A 21222-nucleotide genomic window follows, 5' to 3' on the forward strand; every position below is an offset into this window, starting at 1 on the left:
CTGGAATCAGCTGATGATATGAAGGTCAAGTTTACTGTTTAATTATATAATAACTTCTACAAGGTTGTTAAAACTGCAGAGGACGAGACCGCAGAGTCATGGCTAAAGCCGTGACTGATTCAGTTGCATTACCTTAATTTAAACAAAATGAGGTGTAAAAAGTGGGAGGAAGACACATTTAACTGTAATCTCTTAAGCTTATAAAGTTAGCAATCGGTTGGTTCGCATTTTCGTATAAAAGCATTTGGCTGACCAGAGGCATAGATAGGATCTTGAAACATCACATAAAATAGTTTATCACCTGGTTTTTCAGAACATAAATGTAAGTAATCTGACACTGAGCTTTACATGAGGTTCTGCTTCAGGTGTGGGGACCCCTTTTTTTTTTAGCAATCCAACTCACTGAACTTTGTTATTACCTCCACCTAGTATGTGTTTTCATCTGTTTGTTTGTTTGTTTGTTTGTTTGTTTGTTAGCAGCATTACACCAAAAAACTATGGGATGAATTTCCACAAAACCTTGTGGGAGAGTGTAGTATGAATCAGGGAACAACCTTTTCAATTTAGTTGCAGATTTAGGCGTTATTTATTTATCTACATTTATCAGAGAATAATTCATGGATCTCAATGATTAGGGGACTATTATTTATGAGTGCGTGTAATACGGCGCAGATCCAATAAAAAATCTGGATCTAGTGATTTTTAAATATAGTTTTACAGAGGGATTGTGGAGAAAGTACGTCATTCTAGTTATTCAAGGTGATGATTAGACCATGAACACAAATCTTCCCTCTTAATTTAGTTTATACATAGACTCAATTAATTATTTAAACACACCAACCTATATCATAATGAGCCATTCATGTTTCCCATTGGGCTTACAGTTGCACAACACAGCAACACTACTGGATGTAGCATCCAGCTTATGTCTTATCTGATGTTTCAGCCACAGAAGGTAATTCCCTCCCACCTCCTCTAATATAACCCACACCGGGATATTCAAATGAAGTATAAAATATGCAGTGCCGTGGCCAAGTCCAGCACAACAATATATGTTTTTAGAATTATGATAAACTGCTTTATACAAAAGGGCTGCAATCTAAAAAAAAACAAAAAGAGAAACAGAAACAAACATTTCTGTTTAAGTTCCAGCAGAGCAACCTAATTATAGCAATATTTCTTTGCACCATGAGTCATTATCCAATCAGATGCTACCCTGTGTGATCAGATTGAATCGTGAGGCCGTAAAAACCAAGTCCTCATTAACGCCTGCAGCACCGTTCCTGTCCACTAGATGGGAGTTTTTACCCACTTATGAAGCCAGTCCAATCCAAACTTGAGTAGAAAGAGCCCTCAATGTTTTAATGATACATATAATTTAATCAATTTCCCTGAGTTCTGTTCCAGGTGAGCGTCGGGCCTTTCATGAGTGGAGATAGGGGCGCGCTAATCAAGTCGCCGCTGAGAAGAGCGACGACTTTCATTATTCCATCTATTTAAGCAGGCAGCACCCACTGTGATCTAATTAGGATGCTCCAGCAACTCTGAAATCCCTTCAGCTAATCTGCTGTAGGACAACACATTAACCCCGAGAGTGCTAATGAACTCGTCTCATTAATTAGAATAATGCCAGATTTACTTGTAGCGTGGCGAGGCGACGAAGAGCGAGGACACCCACTTGTCTGTGTGAAGTCGTGTCCGAGCCTCGTGTTGGGTGGAGTCGATAATGAGAGGCCGCTGAATTATTTAGCTGGATTTGAAGAAGCGCTGAGATATTGGAGCCATTTGGCTTTTGAAGGAGACGTTTCTGCACAATACGTCCTCTCAGAGAAATGTCTGATGAGTTTTGGGGGAGTAGTTTGCACACAGCGTTTGCTTCCCGAGCCTTTTTTCGGAATGACTTTGAAACGAACGTGGTGGAAAGAAAAGAAGCTGAGAATGAGACCTTGGGAAAAGCCGGGCGACGTGACATCCTTTGGCCAAGATGGCCGCCCTTTTCTTCTGTCCCGGCTCGAGCTCTCTGGGGAAACACTTCAACAAAGAAAATATATTGAGTCCAGTCACCTGCTCTGTAGCCTGAGGAGAACAATCATGTTCAGCTGATTGAGGACAAGAGTGCATGTCTAAAGATGGCCACCGCAAACCTTGTTTTATCAGCTGACACCCTGTATTAGCACAAATATATTAACATCCACAGCATGAGGAAATATAACAATTTAACAAAGAGCAAAATTAACAGCAAGCACAACGGAGGATTCGCAGAACTTTATTAGCACTATTGTTAGTTGTAGAAGGAGATTGAATATTATTTTAATTAATAAGGAAAATAAGCAAATTCACTTTCTAGAGTTCGATGGAAAGCATCAACAGCTTCTTTGCCTCGCTTGAAGAATAGGGAAGTTATGCTATGTTCAAAAATAGCTAAATAAAAGCAATAAAATTGAAATGCTAAAGCCCTACAAATTGAAAATCTCGAAATATACGAAAACAAAGCGTAAGAATTCACAACACTTTGTGGTTTAACTCCTTGAAACTGTTGTGCTAAGCTTACTGGCTTTTGGTGTGAGCTCCATGTTTCGCGTATCAACTAGCAAAAAAGCATATATGCGGGTTTTCCATAATGTCAAACTATTACTTAAAGTATTATATCAAGTTTAAGACATAGTGGTAGTGGCTTTACTCATAAAAGTGGTGATATGATACCTTTAGGCTTTTTAAAATACACCCATGGGATGCTTTGACCTTAAGTACGTAAGGTGTGTTTTGGTTTGTACCGGACTCAGTCTTTGCACAATCTTTACAAATTATACATTATTGAAAAGTCCCTTGATTTCATCTGCCCCAAGTATTCAAGGACTTCCTTGTGGCGTTGGCTCTAAAATGTCTCCACATACCTCAGGCTCTTAAATTTCCTAATATGAAAAAAAATTAATATATTAACTATAAATTAGGCATGAAGAAAAGAGCATTCCTGCCACGTTTATGCTTCTGTAATTTTAGTCCGATATCTCTTTTACCCAATCAGACTTTTTGGTTGTAAAATTTTGAGTTACCTCTCAAAGCATTGGTTTTACGTTATAAAGTTCTTTGGAGAGATACTTCGGGAGGTGGTGTTATTCATTAGGCTGTTAACAGGCGACACTGACAGTGGAAGAAGAAAAAGTTTCATTAATCATTATAATTCACGGCTCAAATCCCCGGGAGGAGAATCCGTCTAACCTGACAATTAACTTCCCCAGCAGGGAGGCACTGTTTGAGGCCGTGCTACATGTAAATCAATTAATTATGTGTGCAAGTTGAGGATTAATTAAGGACGTGTTTAAAGCTATGAGCTCTGTATACGATAATGAATGTTGTACTGTCATTTAATGTGATGTGAACACAACTTTTAGGCCTGTGTCTCTCACATTCAGGAGACAGATACTTATGTGGTCGGTTGAGGCAAATCAGAAAAACACATTTTCTCTGAATAATCCACCAATCTCATTGTCTTTCAACCAAATAGTCTTACGAAACCTGTAAACAATGTTCAACGTTCTGTGGAGTGGCTTGAGAAGTGAGGACACTGAAAGATATTTGATCGAACTTAAACTCACCTCTGTTCTACAGGGTGGGCTGACATTTAAATGTTTTTCATTTGTAATGAGAAAAGTTTCAATTTTGAAATAAATTTACAAATAAGATTGGGAAAGTAATTCTAGGTCACATCATGACAGGTCGAGTCCCCTCTTCATATAGAAAAAAATCCATTATTAAAAGAAACACAATCGTCATTATATATTGATATTACAAATAAAATTGGATGGTGTGTTTGAGCCACCTGATACAGGAAATGTGGTGACCACCTAATCTAATCAGATGTTGCCATGGCGTACATCGCCATCACAGTCCACTGCGTGTGGGTTTATGTTTTAGATACTACATGCCTGAGTGAATTAGAAATGAATTAGATAAAATATGTTTGTTATCTTTAAAGGCAGGATTTGTATTAAATATGTCCATTAAATCCTTAAAGTAAAAACATTTCTGAGTCACTGACTGTATCTGGCATGACTTAAAGTCGCATGCTAATTTTCGTACACATTGCACCTTTAAAGGTTAATTGTGTAGAATTTAGTGACATCTAGTGGTGAAAACTGCATGTTGCAGCTGAACACCCCTAACCTTACCCTGCCCTTCCAAACATGAGAGAACCTGTGGCAGCCTTCGGTTGTCATAAAAACTAAAAAGGTGTTTAGTTTGTCCAGTCTGGGGTACTGTAAAAAAACATAGCGGCCCCCGTAGAGAGGACCCGCTCCCAATGTAAATATAAATTATTTAAATATAAAGGACCCATTCTTGAGTAAAGAAAAACAACAATTCGTACAATTTAGATGATCACCCACTAGGATTATCTATTGTCATTGCCAATAGATCTCTTTCACCTCAATCATACACAGTGGACATTTTAAGCCATGTTTTCAGTCATTCAAGTCAAATGGAGAAGGAAGGAGGTGGAGAGTCAGCTAAGTGCCCCTTTCCTTTTCCCACGTTGTCTCAAAAACAACGATAAGTCAAGGGATTTGTGGCACAATGAACAAGGTTTATTAGGAATGAAAGGCCTGGAGATTATATCAGGAAATCCCCTTTGACTCTCTCACACAGTAAATCGTCTTTATACTGCTAAACATCCTGTAAGTAAGTACAGGTTTTACTGGACAGTCAAACAGCAAATACAGAAATGCACATAAATACATAGATCACTGTTTGGTGGCCTCCGTCATCTTTTACTCCTTTCCAATATTCCTGAAAACATACAGAATGTGCAATTTAGAAATTGTACTGCTCACATGAGAAGTTATCGCCAGCAGACAGTTAACATTCATGGCAGAAATGTAGATGACTTCTACAACAGTAATTAAGACACGCTGGCATTTTAATCTTCACTTTGCTAATGAGATGCATGGTATTAATTAGGCCTGAATGATTAACATAACAACCGCTGGACAATGTCCCAGGGAGGAGCAGGGCTGTTTTTGTCTTTATTAACTCTCCCTGAAGCCACAGGCTCATTAATAAATCCTTACAGACGCCTTGGCTAACCTTGACAAGTATTGTTTCTTTTTCTTTTTTCGGAAAGTAATTTGATTAACTTTCTTGATTGAATATGTCTGGAAGTAAGGACATGGCAAAAGTGAATCGCAACAAGAGTGACACAATAGAGGAGAAAAAAAATATGAGACAAGATGACGGACTCAAGGAGAATGGAATTCAGCAAATACTGGGAAATTACTCAATAAAACCGACCACAACAGAATAAAACCGCAGCAAATCAAATAGAACACATAACTAAATCAATGGGTCTGGCTGAATTCATCTTAATATTTGTATATTTAGGGCTTGAATTTGTGGATTAAAACCTTGATGCACTTTGGCCACTCTAGGTCATTAGTAAGTAGGGCAAGTCACGTTATTTAACACTTAAATAATCCAAAATCGAATTGTCTATAAAGTCCCGTCACTGGAAAACCCAGTCGTCTGGAAACATAGCAAGCCGTGCGTGTCACTGCACTGACTCAAGCACATAGTTGAGGTTCACAATGGTTCCAACTATTGGTGGCAGCAAGTATAGACAGACCTCGAAGACAAAACCTTGACGTGATGCATTAACTGTATAATTTTAAACTTCAGACAGGAACTTTTGCTTCATTCAAGTGCTCTGTTGGGATGAGCTGACAGCGTAAAGATGTTAAATCAGACATGAACTCCAGAAAGTTTCTATAACTTTTCCGGCCAGACCCCCTTGTTCACAATATAACCCCTGGGAAAAAGCCCAAGAGTTTATATATATTACATAACATAAAAAAAAGCCCCAGAATGAATGTATACATTGTATAAAAGTCCCAGGATTAAGATATACATTATATAAAAGCCCCACAGTTAAGAAACATATTGTATAAAAGCCCCAGATTTAAGATATACATAGTATAAAAGCCCCAGATTTAAGATATACATAGTATAAAAGCCCCAGGGTTAAGATATAGATATATAGATATATCTATATCTATATATCTATATTCTATTATTTTATTTATGAGTAATTTCTTAAAAAGGTATTTCATTATTTTCTAAATGAATGTTGAATGTCGTTCCAAGTTGACATCTTCATCATTAGAGTGTATGACTCCTCTTTTCCATCCTGAACATCCACGTCGCTGTATATCTCTGAACATTTTCCTGCTGTAATACTGAAGCGGACATTTGCTTCTCACGTACAGCCCCTCCGGAAAATTTCCGGAAGATGTTCAGAGTTTACAGCATGACTCGAAGCAGCTTTAATCTGGATCATCATGGAAATAAATAGTTTGAACCTTAATTCAGGGCAAACTCACCAAACTTTTCAAAGTTATTTTCATCCATGGATTAGATGCCAAGTTGAAGCCTTTGTTGTAGTAATCCACGCACTTGAGCTAGAAAATTACAGAATGAGTCAAAACAACAGAAGCTAATTAAGTTGCATTAAAGATAAAAGATTCTTAAAGATATATAGGCATGTGGTTTTGTCTGCGAGTAATTTCTGCACTAAACCCTTCTGCTTACACCCAATTAGAGTTTAACTGAACCATTAGCTCTTAATTGAGTTTCCGCAGGTGAAATCCATGTATCCTGTGTTCGGGAACAATGAACCACATATAACTAAATGAATCTGTTATTAGTCTAACGGCTCAGAGAAGTGGTCTGGAGGCCGGACAGCGGTTTATCAGCCCTGTGTAGTCAGTTTAATCCCAAATCTTTCCTGCCTTTTAAATTCTTTGTCATTCGAAACTCCAAGGGCGCCGCAGGATCACCTCCATCTCCTATTCGCCCCAGTTGAGCGATGTGGCCGTGTCTTCTCGGAGCCGAGGAGGGGGCTCCGGTGGGACCTCCAATTCATTGAAGGGAGGAGCAGGAGATTGCCTGTAGGGTGGACCCCCCTCTCTGGTGAGCCAATTTAGTTTGACCTCTCGTCTCGTCTCCTGCGTTGCGAGTCCAGATAACTGTCCTCCAATCTGGCGGCTTTGTCACGGATGTGTGGTTGAGCTCTGGCAGCGGCAGAGCAGCTGAACCTGAACATCCACAACCGGAGGGATTACTGTGTCTTCGGTGAGGGGTGTGGGAGGGGGGGAGGATTGTTTCCGTTTGTAGAGTAGATACGAATTGGGGCAGAAAAAGGGGGCTAGCGGCTCCAGCCGTGCCTGCTCACCTGTGACTGGAAGGGGCGAAGGTTTGATCCCTTAAACCGCCACGGTGTCCTTGAACAACATGGACGAAACAAGACGTCTGCAATTACAGCTGCAGTTGTGATCAAGCAAGTGTTTGGGGTTTTGAGATGAGTATAAACTTTTATTTGAGGCCATGCTGTCTCCGTGGAAGCAGAAATTTTAATCTAAACGAGAACATTTCTTGAAAGGTTACATTGCTCTGTCTAATTATCATTTGTTGAGTTAACCGGAGGGTGAGGACGGCACTGACTGTACACTGCACTTATTAGTCAACAGCAGGTCATGCAGGATCAGGAACCATCCAGCTTTGAACACCTCACCTGACACTGTTGATCAGCAGCCGACTCAGTCAATTAAGGAGTGAACCAAAAGACAACCCATTTGGAACACGACCTCAACACACTTCAGTTATCTCACGTGGTGAAGTGAGAGAAACATGACGATATTCAAGTGAAGTTGAATGAATGGAGATGTCTGAAGGTGAATTGAAAAAGGACTCGTAAAGATGAGCAAAAAACAGTCTGATTCTGACCTTCAAGAGATCGTAATTCTGTTTTCTTACGAAATTATGAAATAGCCTCTTAACGTATCACTGAATTGCAAATGTTAGATATTGATAAACATTGTATGAGTCAAAAGACAAAAGACATTGTAGACATCTTTTATAAAGTATTTTCAGCAAAATTTGCTTAAAATATCAAAGGTAATGGGGGTTAAAAAGGATCAAACTGCTCGTTTTCCCCCTCAAGTGCTTTGGTCAAGGGCAGTTAAGCTATAACTATGATAAGTGGAGAACATTTTAATTTCCCCAATGACAATCCAACCATCAGCGTCTCTCTTACACTTATATTGGCCCTGCATTACAAATATATTGTAATTTTTACCTTACAACATTAAAATGATAATAAAAATTAAATAGATCAACATTAAGTAAACGTTGCTATGACAGTATAAGGCCTGTCACAGTTAATTTTTGAAAATGCCACCTTCTCCAAACCCAAATGTGTTTACTAAAGGAACCACTAGAGGACGCTGTGATGCTGCTTCCTATTCCACACAAGAAGCCTTCTGGGCAACACTTCACTTCACACTGGCCTTAATCCAATTTATTTACCTGTAAACTAACCTCAGTAACTGACAACAGCATTATAATGTAAATACAAATTAAATCCTGTATTTACACAATTGTGATAGTGTGTAGTGTGTGTGTGTGTGTGTGTGTGTGTGTGTGTGTGTGTGTTGTAGAGCGAATGCAAACACAGTATGAGGGAGGTGTGGCACTCTAGTTTAAATTATTTATTTTACATTTGAATCCTTGCATTAAATAACTGCACACATTGGAATGTGAACCAGCAGTAAGAAAAAGACACAACATTTATTTCTGAAAAGTTATTCCTTATAATGTCAAGTGAATCATCTCACTGTTCATTAGTTGTTTTACCTCTCAGGTCGAGGTGAACATTTTCAAGTTGTCTCCAGCAGCAGTAAATCTTAGTCGGCATGATTCAGGACTGCTGCTAATAAACAGTGAGTCCCGGCCGTACCACCGAGTATGAGGCACATCTCACTTTTATCTACAGCCCGGCCTCCCAATCCCGTCACTCCCCCACTCCCCCCTCCTCAGGACGAAGGGGGAGAAAAAAGACACATCTCCAGAAACCACTTCTGATGGAAAACGCAGCTGTTTGCAAGTTTGCTCGCTGAGAGAGCATGGAAACGGCTTGTAAGGCACGCTCCGACAGTACTGCAGGCCTCCTGGCAGACTCACACAAGGGCACAGAGCTGTGGTTTCACATGGTTCAACATGCTGCATGAGTCACTGACCAGAAACATGTCTCTGCCATACTCGCTGACTTGCACTGAGGTGGGCGAGAGCCAAAGACAATAAGCCGGGGAGGCTGCATCTGAACATATGTGAATGATGCCCAGCAAAATATGCAAAGTCAAAATCCACGTGAGGACCAAGAAAAGCCTCTTTAACGTGTCGTAAAGGATGGAAACCCACAAAGTGAGAGTGGAAGTTCATGAAAGTCCATTATGTGTTTTTGTACTCCAGCTTCGAGGCTCTTTCCTGTCACGCAGGACGTCATGCGTTTTTCTGTATGTTTGTAAAAAAACAAAGCAATGCAACAACCTGCAGATATTCATGACCCAACTCTGACAATCCCAGTTGTTGTTTTCTTGTGGTTTGCGTATGCTTACGGGAGTTTGCCCTAATTTTATATACGACAACTTAAATGATATATATTGAACTCTCATTAACTTAATTTCAATGTGCAACATGTAATATTTCTTAGAATGAAATCTCTTTTCAATCCACAATTTCTCAGCCGACGATATACTGCAGATACAGTTAGCAACTAGCTTGTGAACAATGTGGAGCGTTTTTTAAGCTTTTAAAAATTCCTTCAGAGGGCGGTGAAGACCAAAAGAGAGCAAAAAGCTGAATAAATATTGGAAGTGACATGGTGGTGTAGTAGTTCTGTGACTTCACAGAGAGAAAGTTTGGTTACCACCTGGTGGCTGGCTGCAGTAAAGGTCATAAATCCTGCCTCCTCCATGTTAGTGGATGGAACATGGACCAAGCTAAAAAGTCAAAGAACAAGTGGCATACATTTTTCTCAAAGAAGGTTTAATTAATTATTTGATGCTATAAAAACGGGGTGAATGTCATGATTGACAGCTGACACTATCGGTCGAGCACACGTATCTCGACGGGACTTCACAGTAGTAAATGTGAGTTTGTATTGTTCTTTGTCTTTATTTGTTGGCTGTGTGATACCGCTTCTCTTTTCCCAATCTCATTTGGGATTGGTTCCAGCCACGCCAGCTAATGCGTGGATTCACTGAATTAATGCCAATGTCGGCTGGATGTGTAAATTATCAACTTTGCTGACACAGTAAGCAAGGCTACTTAATAAGGTGATTATATGTAAATTATGTTTACAGTCTGTTGCACTGCCCCCCAGTGGCCAACATAATGCTGAATCCTGAGAAAGCCTGAAAAAATAATACCCGAAAAGTTAGCATGAGCAATAAACAGCACTGACAACCTCCAGGAAGGCATCGCTGCCCTCCATTGATTGGTTTAGGTGACCTCTGGGAAATGTAGGGATTATCAGTGATTAAAAACCATGTAATTATGTTACAAGATTGAGACTCCCCTGAGGATTCACCCCTTTGTCATATAAACTGAGAAATCTGTATGTTAATGTTTTTGTTTGTGCACTGTGGTGGTATGTTTGTATAAAGGCCAGTTTTTTTTAAAAGCACATCCGGGAATAGAAAACAATATATTCATGAGAATTTGTTGTCTCATTTCAAAAACAATGGGAGCTGGTGGCCGAGACTTTCACTCTAAAAATTGTTGTGTTTTTAATATCCCACAATCTTCAAGCATGTAGCTCTCAGCTATTTCGTAAGGGGTCGATGCGATCACTGCCGCCATGGCAAGGTGATTAAAATCAGGGTGTTACTGTATGACGGACGCAGTGTGCGCCACATATGTGCTGCTTTCACGTCGGTAATTGCAACACTTTCAAAAGATGTGGAATTCGCCGTTTGATGTATGTTCGCCTGCAAGGACTTTAAAGAACTCAGCACAGAACCATCTGGGACTGAGAAGAAAGTCACTGGTGAGATAAAAGAAAGGGGGGGGGGGGGGGGAGAAAATGCTTCCGTCATGTTAATCTCTGAAAATGGCATGAAGCATATTCTTTGAAGCCTAATAGTGTTTCTCTGAATCAAGACCTTAGATGAGACAGTTTCCCTAGTTTGTACTTGTGTGTCACTGATAAGTCATGTAGCAACATTTCTGCGACATTTCACGAATGGATTCTCACTGTGGTTTGTATTATAAGCTTTAAAAAGGTTTCTTTACATTCATATGATTAACTATTAATTTGTAATTATTTTGATGAATTAAACAACTGTTTTCATCCTCATCAACATTGTTTCAACCCACTGTCTGCAGCATTTCTCAAAACCTTTATATATATTATATATACATTTTTTTATTATTATATTTACTTTATGTTACCTGCAGCAGCACACAGCATAAGCCGATTTTAGACATGAAACCAGTATTGGTCCTTATCACCAAAAGCTCTAAAATCTCATTGTCTTTCCAAGTTGACCTTTTGTTATTGACTTTTTTTCATCCTGGTAGATTTGTATTCTTCCAGTTTAATGTTCATCACGTGTTAAAAATGTCATCGCTCACTTGCAGTTGATTTTATCGGACATTTTCCTGCTGTGTTATCACAAGAGCTCACTAAAAAATTGTATTCTGGAAAAGGCAAATAACTCTGACATTCGTGCTATAGTTAGATATGAGCGTAGTGTGTGGCAGAAAAAGAGGAATCTGTATGTCCCTTAGGAGCTGGGAGTGAAAATTAATGTAGCTGGATGTGTCAAATGCAGGTTACTTTGGTTTAAGTTAGAATATATTAAGAATTGTCTTTTCTTTATGTACAGCTGTTTGTGTGTGTCGAGTCACATGGAGGAAACATGCTGGTTAGTCTACAATTTATTGTATGTGTCACATAAATCCTAAAAACATAATTTTTCAAATCTGATAACTGCCCAAGCAGCAGAAGTCATGTCCAAAAAGTTCAGTTTGAGATCCATTGGTTCATCATTCTTAAACACCAACATAGATTGACAGGTTTTGGTGTCAGCATCTTTCACGTCCCGGTTATTATTTTTAACCCCAACCAATTTGCACTGATGTTTAGCTGTCATCTAGTGACAAGGAGAAAACCACACACGCCATTATTTGTTTTCCATCCGTGGCAGAAAATAAAGGTAAGAAAATAAACCAAAAGGTAAAACAGCTACAAGACAGGTGGAGCTGTGAGTGAGGAGGTGCAGTGACATGTCTCCTGACTCACGCTCTCCTGATGTGTGTGGTGAAGTTGTCATTATAATCTCCTCCTACCCTTAAAAAATGGCTGAAGGCAGCAAGTCCAGACATGTCCCCTGTGGGTAGTAGAAGGGCACCCTGGGAAATGTAGGAAGGCGGAGAGAGCGGACGGGCACATAGAGGACAATAAAGTTATTTCACTTTATGAGAAACACGAGGCATCAGCCCCGTTCGGAAGCTGACTCTCTACTTTAATCAGCAATTCAATGAAGAGCTTTTCTCTTCATTATGTCAATTTAATGAGATAATTTCCTCATAGATTAAATACAGAAATATAATCCTTCATCCCATGCAGGATTAATACCACTCTCGCATTAGACAAGTCGTTTGCATCAATCCTGCGAGTCATCGCCATGGAACCGCGTCGGAATCCCCGGCTGAAGGCAACATCTGGCTGCTTTTAAGAGTCATGGACAGTTTGCCGCAGGTGGTGGTGGGTGGGATTCATATGGGTTATATGGGCCGTGGAAGTTTAAAAGGGTCAATACATGCAGATACAACACCACGCTGGCTCACGTGGAGCGCCGGAGAAAAGGGAACAATGGCAGAATGTCAGGAAAACAGCATTCCTTCCACTTTCCCTAAAATAAAAGATCTTTGCTGATCGTCTGAACGGTTTTATGGACATCGTGAAGTTGCTTTTTTGAGACTGTTTAATTGATCTCTTTGTTGTGTTTTGTGCCTAAAATGTCCTTTTTTTAAAAATACATTTCTTGCTGGTTCGATTGAGAAAGGGGGGGAAGTGGTGTTTGAGCGCTGGATGATGGAAATGATTATGTTCCCCTCTCTATCATGGAAAGTAATGCTCGGCAGCAATTTGTCCACCTGCACCTCCGAGCAGCGGGCTTGGTAACAATTACTGGTCCAGGAAAGAAAACATTACAAAGTCATTACAATAATGATAGTAATTCAGGCCAGGATAGACGTAGCCTCTGCAGGATTTCCCTCCTCCCCCTCCCTCTCTTTCTACCTCTCTTTACTTCCTATACCTTGACTTTCAATCTTTCTTTTCATGCAACTGCTCCTTTTTGCCCTCTTTTCGTGCCTTCTATGACTCTTTTCCTTAACTGCAGTGCCCATTGTCAACCTGTGTGAATGGGCAAGTGTTTCAGAATTATTCCTCGTCATCAGTGAGTCCTCCTCAATTGTCACTTATTTCTGATGACGTTATGTACAGAGCTTTTCATAAACAGTCTATGGTGCAGAGTGAAGTTAGAAAACATTGTGTTCATCCTACCTGGTGTATCTGTAATGAAGATTTTGCCAAATATGAAATCGCTAAGATATGCGTTCCCCATACAGACAGACGTTTTTGTAATTAGTTGGTGGATGCTTTGCTGTGGTTTGAGTTTATAGCCTCACATAGATTACCCTGGGGACTCATGTAAAGTCTGGGTATGAATATGAATGTGCTCCAAGGCTTGGGAAGCTTACAAAACTTTAAAAGGTACGTATACCGTCAAACCCATTCACCTGTTTGCAGCACACAAAAGCATGTTCGTGTCCCCTGTGCCCACTGAGGGAGGAGGCACGAGAGACGACAAGGGAGGAGGCCTGCTGGAGCCCCCCCGCCTGCCAGCCAGCACGTATTTATGTTTCCCCAAACTGCCCTGACAGTGCCAAGACATTATCCAACACGCTGATGGAGTCGCCACACAGCGGCTGCTGCCATCCAGTCTGGAAAACATTTGAAAATCTTTGTTATGAAAAGAGCGCAAAAATGCCGGTCGCACGGCAGAAAAATGGCTCCTTTTTCCATCTGGAGCTCACTGAGTCAGTGTGGGAGGACGTGTGTACGTTTTCAGCACAACAGAGCGGATGATAAAATAGCTTATGAAAAAAAGGCAAAAGGGCTGTAGTCACTCTCCTGGGTGGGCCCGCGAGCGCATGACATATTAGGCCTGCGAGGGATTATTTTTGTGTTCCTCAGCAGTTTTTTAGTGGAGTTACACTGATATATGAGGCCATTAAATATCAGCCACGATGTTCTGCTTTGATATGAGGCCTCTCGCCATCTGAAATCTTTATTACATCGTGCACTTATTTAAACTGTTTTCGAACAAGTGAGCTCGAAAATAAATCCCAGAGATCAACAATTGAAAAAGTGTGTGTGCGTGTGTTTGCATTTTTTTTTTCAGAACAGTTGGTTCTAGGTTTCAAACGATATGCTTTATGGTGTTTGGTAGATGCGTGTGATTGAATCATTTAGATTGAAAACTAAGCCCAGTGCAAACCAGACTGTGTAGTTGAAACCAGAACCTGGTGCAGCTCTGCTTCCTTGCAAAATCGCTGGTGTAACTTGATGTAGTGATGAGTGGGTGAACCACTGACGAGTTATCTGCTAAACAAACCCGCTGGGAACATGCTCGCTAGCTGGTCAGTCACAATGACTCTGGACAGACCTCAACATCTGTCCTATTCCAATCGCTAGCAGCTCCAACTGCAAGTCTGAACGCACCTAAATGTGTCCTCGGTATCTGATCACTCAGGGAAGTGAGATCTGATCACAAGTGGTCACAGGAGACACATTCAGGACTCATTTTAATACCAAGTGTGAAAAGATGAACTTAGAGCTGAGCACTTGTGACCGGATGTTAATATCAGATCTGAAGAGGGTCAATAGATTACTGAGCAAACCGTTTGCCTATTTGGCAGTTTTTCATTTTGTGGCTTATACTAATATTAACTCTATAATAAAAAGATTATATAGCTAGACTTGAAATATAAGCTAATATAGCTACCTATGTTTTGGACATGACAGCTCTCTTCCCTCAAGTACACCATCGTCATACAGTTACTCTACCTTCTGTATTTGTATTTGCTGCCACTTTTGTTGTTTTCACCCTATATTTCTATATATTTTGTTCACCTGTATATAGATATAACTGGGAGAGAAAAGCCTCTATTACAATTTCAATCTACCTGAGTACAATGTTGAATAAAGACCTTGAAATGCAGGTGTGACGGAAACCTGTAGGTGTGTTTTCTCTTTATCTGAAAATGACTGTCAGTTTTAACATCATGTGGCATCTTGCCTGAAAACAGTAAGGAGAGATTAAAGTTGACTTCCTACATTAGTCCGGACGAGGAACGTGCCGTCCCGTGTTTCAGACACCAACAAGAATACAACTTGTGCAAGTCTTGTTATGCACAAAGATCTGCTGTGTGCTGCTTCAACCCAGAAATATACTATATATGTCAAAAGCTCCCGTCAAACTTGTCATGATTGTTTAGATTTAAAGAAAATGAGCCAAAGTCGAGCTCTCCATCAACGCAGTGTGCAGTCCTTCTGGACAGATGTGTGCGTTGATCAAGCACAGACAGAGCTGGTCTAATGGGAAAGTGGGAAACCCCCCCCCCCGCCACCTTCTCTCACTGAGCCGCTTTCTGTGCCGTCGACTGATGTCGTAATTTCTCACTGAAACCTTAACCAAACAATAAATATTCGACAGCTCAGTTGTTCTAAAAAGCAGCCCTGTTTGCTCAACACTGCCTGCCAGGACACGCTCGCTGAGTGGAGTGTGTTTGGTTTTTCTTTTGTCAGACACTACGTTGGAAAGACAGAAGCCTGTAGACCTCACTTTTACCCACACACATGCAGAACCTGGCTTTTCTGCTGGCTGATAAACACATGAAATGTCTTTTCTTTGGTGCACAACCATTTTAGTTTCTACGCTGTTGGATTTTAAATCCCCTGAATCCAGGCTCCGCATTAGGAAAACGCACAAAGCCATCAAGCCAAGACTGAATTCGACGCATGTGGAGGGATTGGCCATGTTGTACTCATTAATGACTGGCGCACATGAAGAAAGTGCAGTTAATTGCTTTGACATTCCAGCCAACGTATAAACTGTGGCAGTCCAAACGTTCCTTTCCAGAGAAGCCATTGCGAATCCAATCGTGCTGCAGGCCTATAATCAGTCCAAGAGGAAACTTTTGTTTGAAAGTGTTACTCCCCTTAGTGAGACTCAATGCAGCACAGCAGGTTTCACAAACACCATTTGGCGGCTGCCGGTCTCAGTAAATAGTGGTGAGGGGTTAACTTATGAAAACACTCACACCCTGTTATCAGATTAGGCCTCTACAAAGAGCTCTCCGCGTCAACAAAGGGGAAGAGATATTTCTTCCTTTTTTTAAAGAAAGCGACTCGATCAGCACTGGGTCTTGTTGGTCTTTCTCCTCTCCCTTCCACCCCGTCCCCATTCCTTCCCTCGCTTTCATTTGTTCGAGCTGTCGACAGCCGGCTTGCCCTGAAATTAAAAACCTTTCGTGTTTGTTTGCCCGTTGTCAGCACAAGGCTTTTGCCATCATTCCCAGGGACGGAGTCTGTCACGCCTTTTGAAAACTGCTTTTGATGGGCTGGTTGGGGGGGAGGGGGGGGGGGGGGGGGGGCTCCACAAAACAGAAATTTGTTTCAAAATCTAGTTGAGAGCTAATATCAGTTACTACCTGAATATGTGTCAGTCTGTATTTGCTTTTATATGAAATCTACCAAAGGTTCCATTTGTTTTATAAAAACAGTTACAGGTATATTTTTACCTTTTTGGTATTAAAATGTATAAAATGTAATAAGTAACATAAGCACACAATATTCGTTTGATCATCTCAATGGTGGACTTTATATAACATTTATTGGTTGAATGGGGGGGGGGGGGTTAGCTCATAGTCCGGGGTCAAGCACACACTCGGCACCAGTGTGTTTGAAGTGTTGATTCTCAACCAGGTCAAAGGTCAGGTAGAGGCTGATGAGTGACAGGGTCTAATAGTTTTATTTAGTCTGGTTTTGAAATGTGTTGTTACACATCTGGCAGCTTTGAATGGTGCGTTTTGAAATAGATTTGAGTTTATCATACTTTTCCGATTCTTGATATATAGTCTATGTAAGTCACATTTATACTCGGGTTATGTGTTTGGTAGTGCTTTCTGTGTGCTATGAGGCATTTGGTAACGTTTTTGGGTCAACATTTACAGTGAGTGTGTCAAGGAATTCTTCTACCTTTTTAGATGAAGTTCTGAAATCATAAGAAACACATTGCATCCTTACTTGGTCTGGTATGAACAATATCTCATGGTGGCTAATGTTAGTAAAGTGTTGTTCTGTATAAAAGAGCCATTTATCTTCAGTACTCGTCCTTTAATACTGTACGTTACTGTTATCCCACAGTTATCGGGTGTCACTGTTTTGATTGCAAATCAAAAAATTATCAAAATATCAATTTCGACCTTTCTGATGTTATCTTGAGGATTCTCAGACACACGATTGGTTGTGTCTGGAAGAAGGAGAAAAAAATCCCAAATCCAACTCTGGGTGTTCGATCTGAATCTGTTTTTTTTCTTACCGGTGTAGATGCCATGGTAACTTCCACTGTTCCTTCAACTTGCACCTAAGGTTTGTGATAAAAGATCAAAACCTGTCAACGGCCAAATTATTGACTAGTCAGATCATTGGAATACCAGCCATCATTCCTAGAAGCACAAGGCAGTTTATAGTGATGTGACAAATTATACAGAGCAAAAGATATTTTTCGTCAAACGCAGGGAGCACTTTTTAATAGCAGAACCTTGTAAATTATTAAATCATTTTAAAATTAAGTCATTTATTAAGTTGTATTTGCAAACTGTAATATTTATACAGTGTCATTCCAAACTGCTCCACGACAAATGTTAATTTTATAATGGTGGCAGACTCGACGACTAAGTTTACTCCAAATGCCTCATCATAGCTGCATCACCCTGAAGTCTGTGGGCACTAAATATAGAAGAAGACATGTCACTGTTTATAGCACAAGACGTTTATCCTTTGCTAGACGGGCTGAAAAAATATAAAAATGAAGAGTTTACCTACTTCCCCAGACACCAGTGCACCACTGACCACCACTTTCCATCAGGGAACAACACAATGAGCACTTTGCATTTAAAAAAAAGGATGATGATCCGCGTGGATGATGTGAAGTTGAGGCAAGAGCCCACATGTAAATTGCAAGATGTAGATTTGAGTCACAATACGGACTGTGGACATGTTGAGACACGGCACTGTGTGAAAGGGAGTAACACATATAGGAGAAGAGGTCACAGATACTTGATTGGTTTACTTCATCTCCAAAGACTCGCTTTTGCTATTTAGATAAGAATGAGAAAATGGGCGGAGCCTCTGGTCTGTACCCTGCGTTCATTTGGTCAATATTTGGTCAATATTTGTGCACGTCTTCTCAAAGTAACACAGTGTAGCCTATATTGAAAACATCACAATCATAGAACATGGGAAAGAAATGTCACTTTTGCCTCTTATTGGTACATGATCACAACCTCCCCCACAATGTAATATGAACTCTTCCACATTTATACAACTTGCATAATTCGTTTTTATGTTGACTTCCTGTGGCACAAAGTGCAAACAGTCTGACTGAAACCCCCCTGCAAAAGATAAACTTATTTGACGCACAATTCCGAATATACCGGAGGGGAGGAGTTTCACAACGCATCAGAGATCACGCAGGTTGCCATAGCAACGAATTAACTTCCGGTTGACTCGCATATGGGCACAGAGCTATGTGGAAACATGATGTTACAACTGTTGAAATAGATATATTGCCTTTCTTACTCGAGTTCTGTCTTTGTTTTTACGCACTATATTTTCGCCTTTCTATTCATGATCTATCTGTAGAAATCATCATCTGCTCTCCAGGGCTTTCCAGACTGTCTCACAGGCGGGGGGGGGGGATCAGAAAGGCTCAAACAAATTGAAAAGATGATTGCAGGCTGTCCAGCAACGACAGCCGCCATGTCACAGCTCTATTTGCATACAGTGGAGGAATGCAACGGGGCTGCAGCTTCAGGTAGTGTTGACAGGATGAACGGAAACCACCTGGAGCTTTAACCAAACTAACAAGGTCACCTCTCCCCATTTTTCTCCTCCTGTTGCTTGTAAAAAGAAAATCCCCCCGTGGGTTCAACCCTTCACCAGTCTGGACTCATCCAGGGCGAGTGTTTGACTTGGGCTGAGCAGGGAACAATTTACTCCTTATTGGTAATTTGTCTGGGATTATTTCTGACACCGACACCACAGGCAGGTTTGGACGATTGTTCACAGGGAAAAACTGTCTCTCTTCATCGGATGTTTGATATATGACCAAATCTGAAATCAAAATACATTATTATAGATACTTAGGACAAATCTGTACCTTTCGGGGGAAAAAGGTCTTGGTTAGTTTTGTATTTGGAATCATTTGTGCTGCCGCTGCCACCTCTGCGTTACCATGAATTCCTGAAAAGACATATCTGAGAGAGGATATAAAAAGCTTTAAACTTAACACAAAGAAGGGCGACGTGTCCCAGGTGCAGGGAAACAGCTCAGCCCTCCAGCAGTGTGTTGTCAGTGTGTCGCTCATAAATCACTCTCAATACTACAAAACGTCACCTCACTCTAACCCTTCAACACACTACAAAATACCCCAAGGCCACATCCACACTGATACAATTTAGTTTTGAAGTGCATCACTTTTGTGACATTTAAATCTGGCATCCACACTAAAAGAGTATTCGAGCCCTGAGCAGTTGCTGGGGCCATTTTTGTTTGAAATCTCAGAGGTTGCGTCGTTTAGAAAAGTCCTGACATTGCCTCCATTAATTTTTGTATGCTCCCATCATGCGACCACATATGAAGGACCGCCTACTCTGCCGAGATCCTTTGACCCACTACAGTTACATTTTTAGCTTCCCAGTGGGCATACATTGATTTGTTTGTTTCCACAGCAGGAGTTATCTGCTGAGACACGTTCTCTTTTAACATCCACCTGAGACTAACTCTGGTATACGAACCATTGTGCTCATATTAATAAATGTACACTGTTCCTTTTTTAAAATAAGTCAAAGTAAAGGATGTAATGTATTAATTAAGCTGCGGAGATCACGCCTTTTCATCTAGTTTAGCACATTGACATTATCCACAAAATCTCTTCCGACATCTTCCCTTGTCTTCTACTTGTAAGACCCTGCTTTTTTTGTCAACCTGATATATTTGCATTATTTTCTTTGTTTCAATTTTGACATCTGTTGCTTGTTAGAAACGTCATCAACACACCCACCTCGCTTGTGTCAAAAGCGTGTTCTTTTATCCTTTAAGAGAAGACCAGCCAAACTCGGTTTGCTCAATCAAAGTATTTATTTAGGAGAGCAATGAACAGGTTATAGCAAAGCAATGGGCTTCCAGTGTTTTAGTTGTATCAGAGCGCCACGAACATCCGGCATCTGTCTATTTTATAGCAGTAGGTCTTCATTCCTCCTCCTCGGAAGAGCGCAGGCGTAATCCATCCTCCTGGCATTTGGTATACGGAAGTGAAAAGGAAGACACTCCCAATGACGCTATAGTTGCTTGCCAACCTGTTTACTTCATAAAAGACCTTCAACCAGCAGATGCAATGTGGGGCAAAATTGTTGTCCAGCGAAGCAAAGAATATTATGTTTCAGCTATATCAAAACAAACCTGACTGTGTAAACATTCGGATCCTCGAAACCAAACAATGTCACAAAATGAAGTCAACAAAGTCTCTCAGTCCGACCTCGAGAACTTTATCAGACAGCTCCTGGAACTCTATATGATGTTGAATCTGAGGGAGTTACGCTTTTAATATCAGAAAAGTTAATTATGAGGACAAGTAAAAGATACATTATTGGCACTAAACAGCAACGGTTATTAAATTCATTTGTATGAAGGCATAATATCTAGCTAAAACTACCTCTACCTTTATTTGGTTAGAATTCTGTCAGCCACAACCTATAATTAAAAATTAGAAATCCCAACACTTGCTGTGAATCCTGGGTGAGATATCCTGCTGTGTTCTCACATCGGCTTCTTAGGACATTCTGTAGACTTTGTACTGGGGGGCTAGCTAGAGAAACTCTGTATAAAGTGTGGAGGATCTCATTTGGACATTTGTTCAACTTCCACAGGGTTAAAATTTGGTCTTCGCGAAAACAAATGACGTACGTGTGTATTTGAATATATAGCAGGGAAGTGATATCAAATTAGAAGTGGTCACAATAGTGTTAATACCAAAT

The sequence above is a fragment of the Limanda limanda genome, chromosome 1 (genome assembly GCF_963576545.1).
Source record: "Limanda limanda chromosome 1, fLimLim1.1, whole genome shotgun sequence".
In the NCBI taxonomy this organism is placed as follows: domain Eukaryota; kingdom Metazoa; phylum Chordata; class Actinopteri; order Pleuronectiformes; family Pleuronectidae; genus Limanda; species Limanda limanda.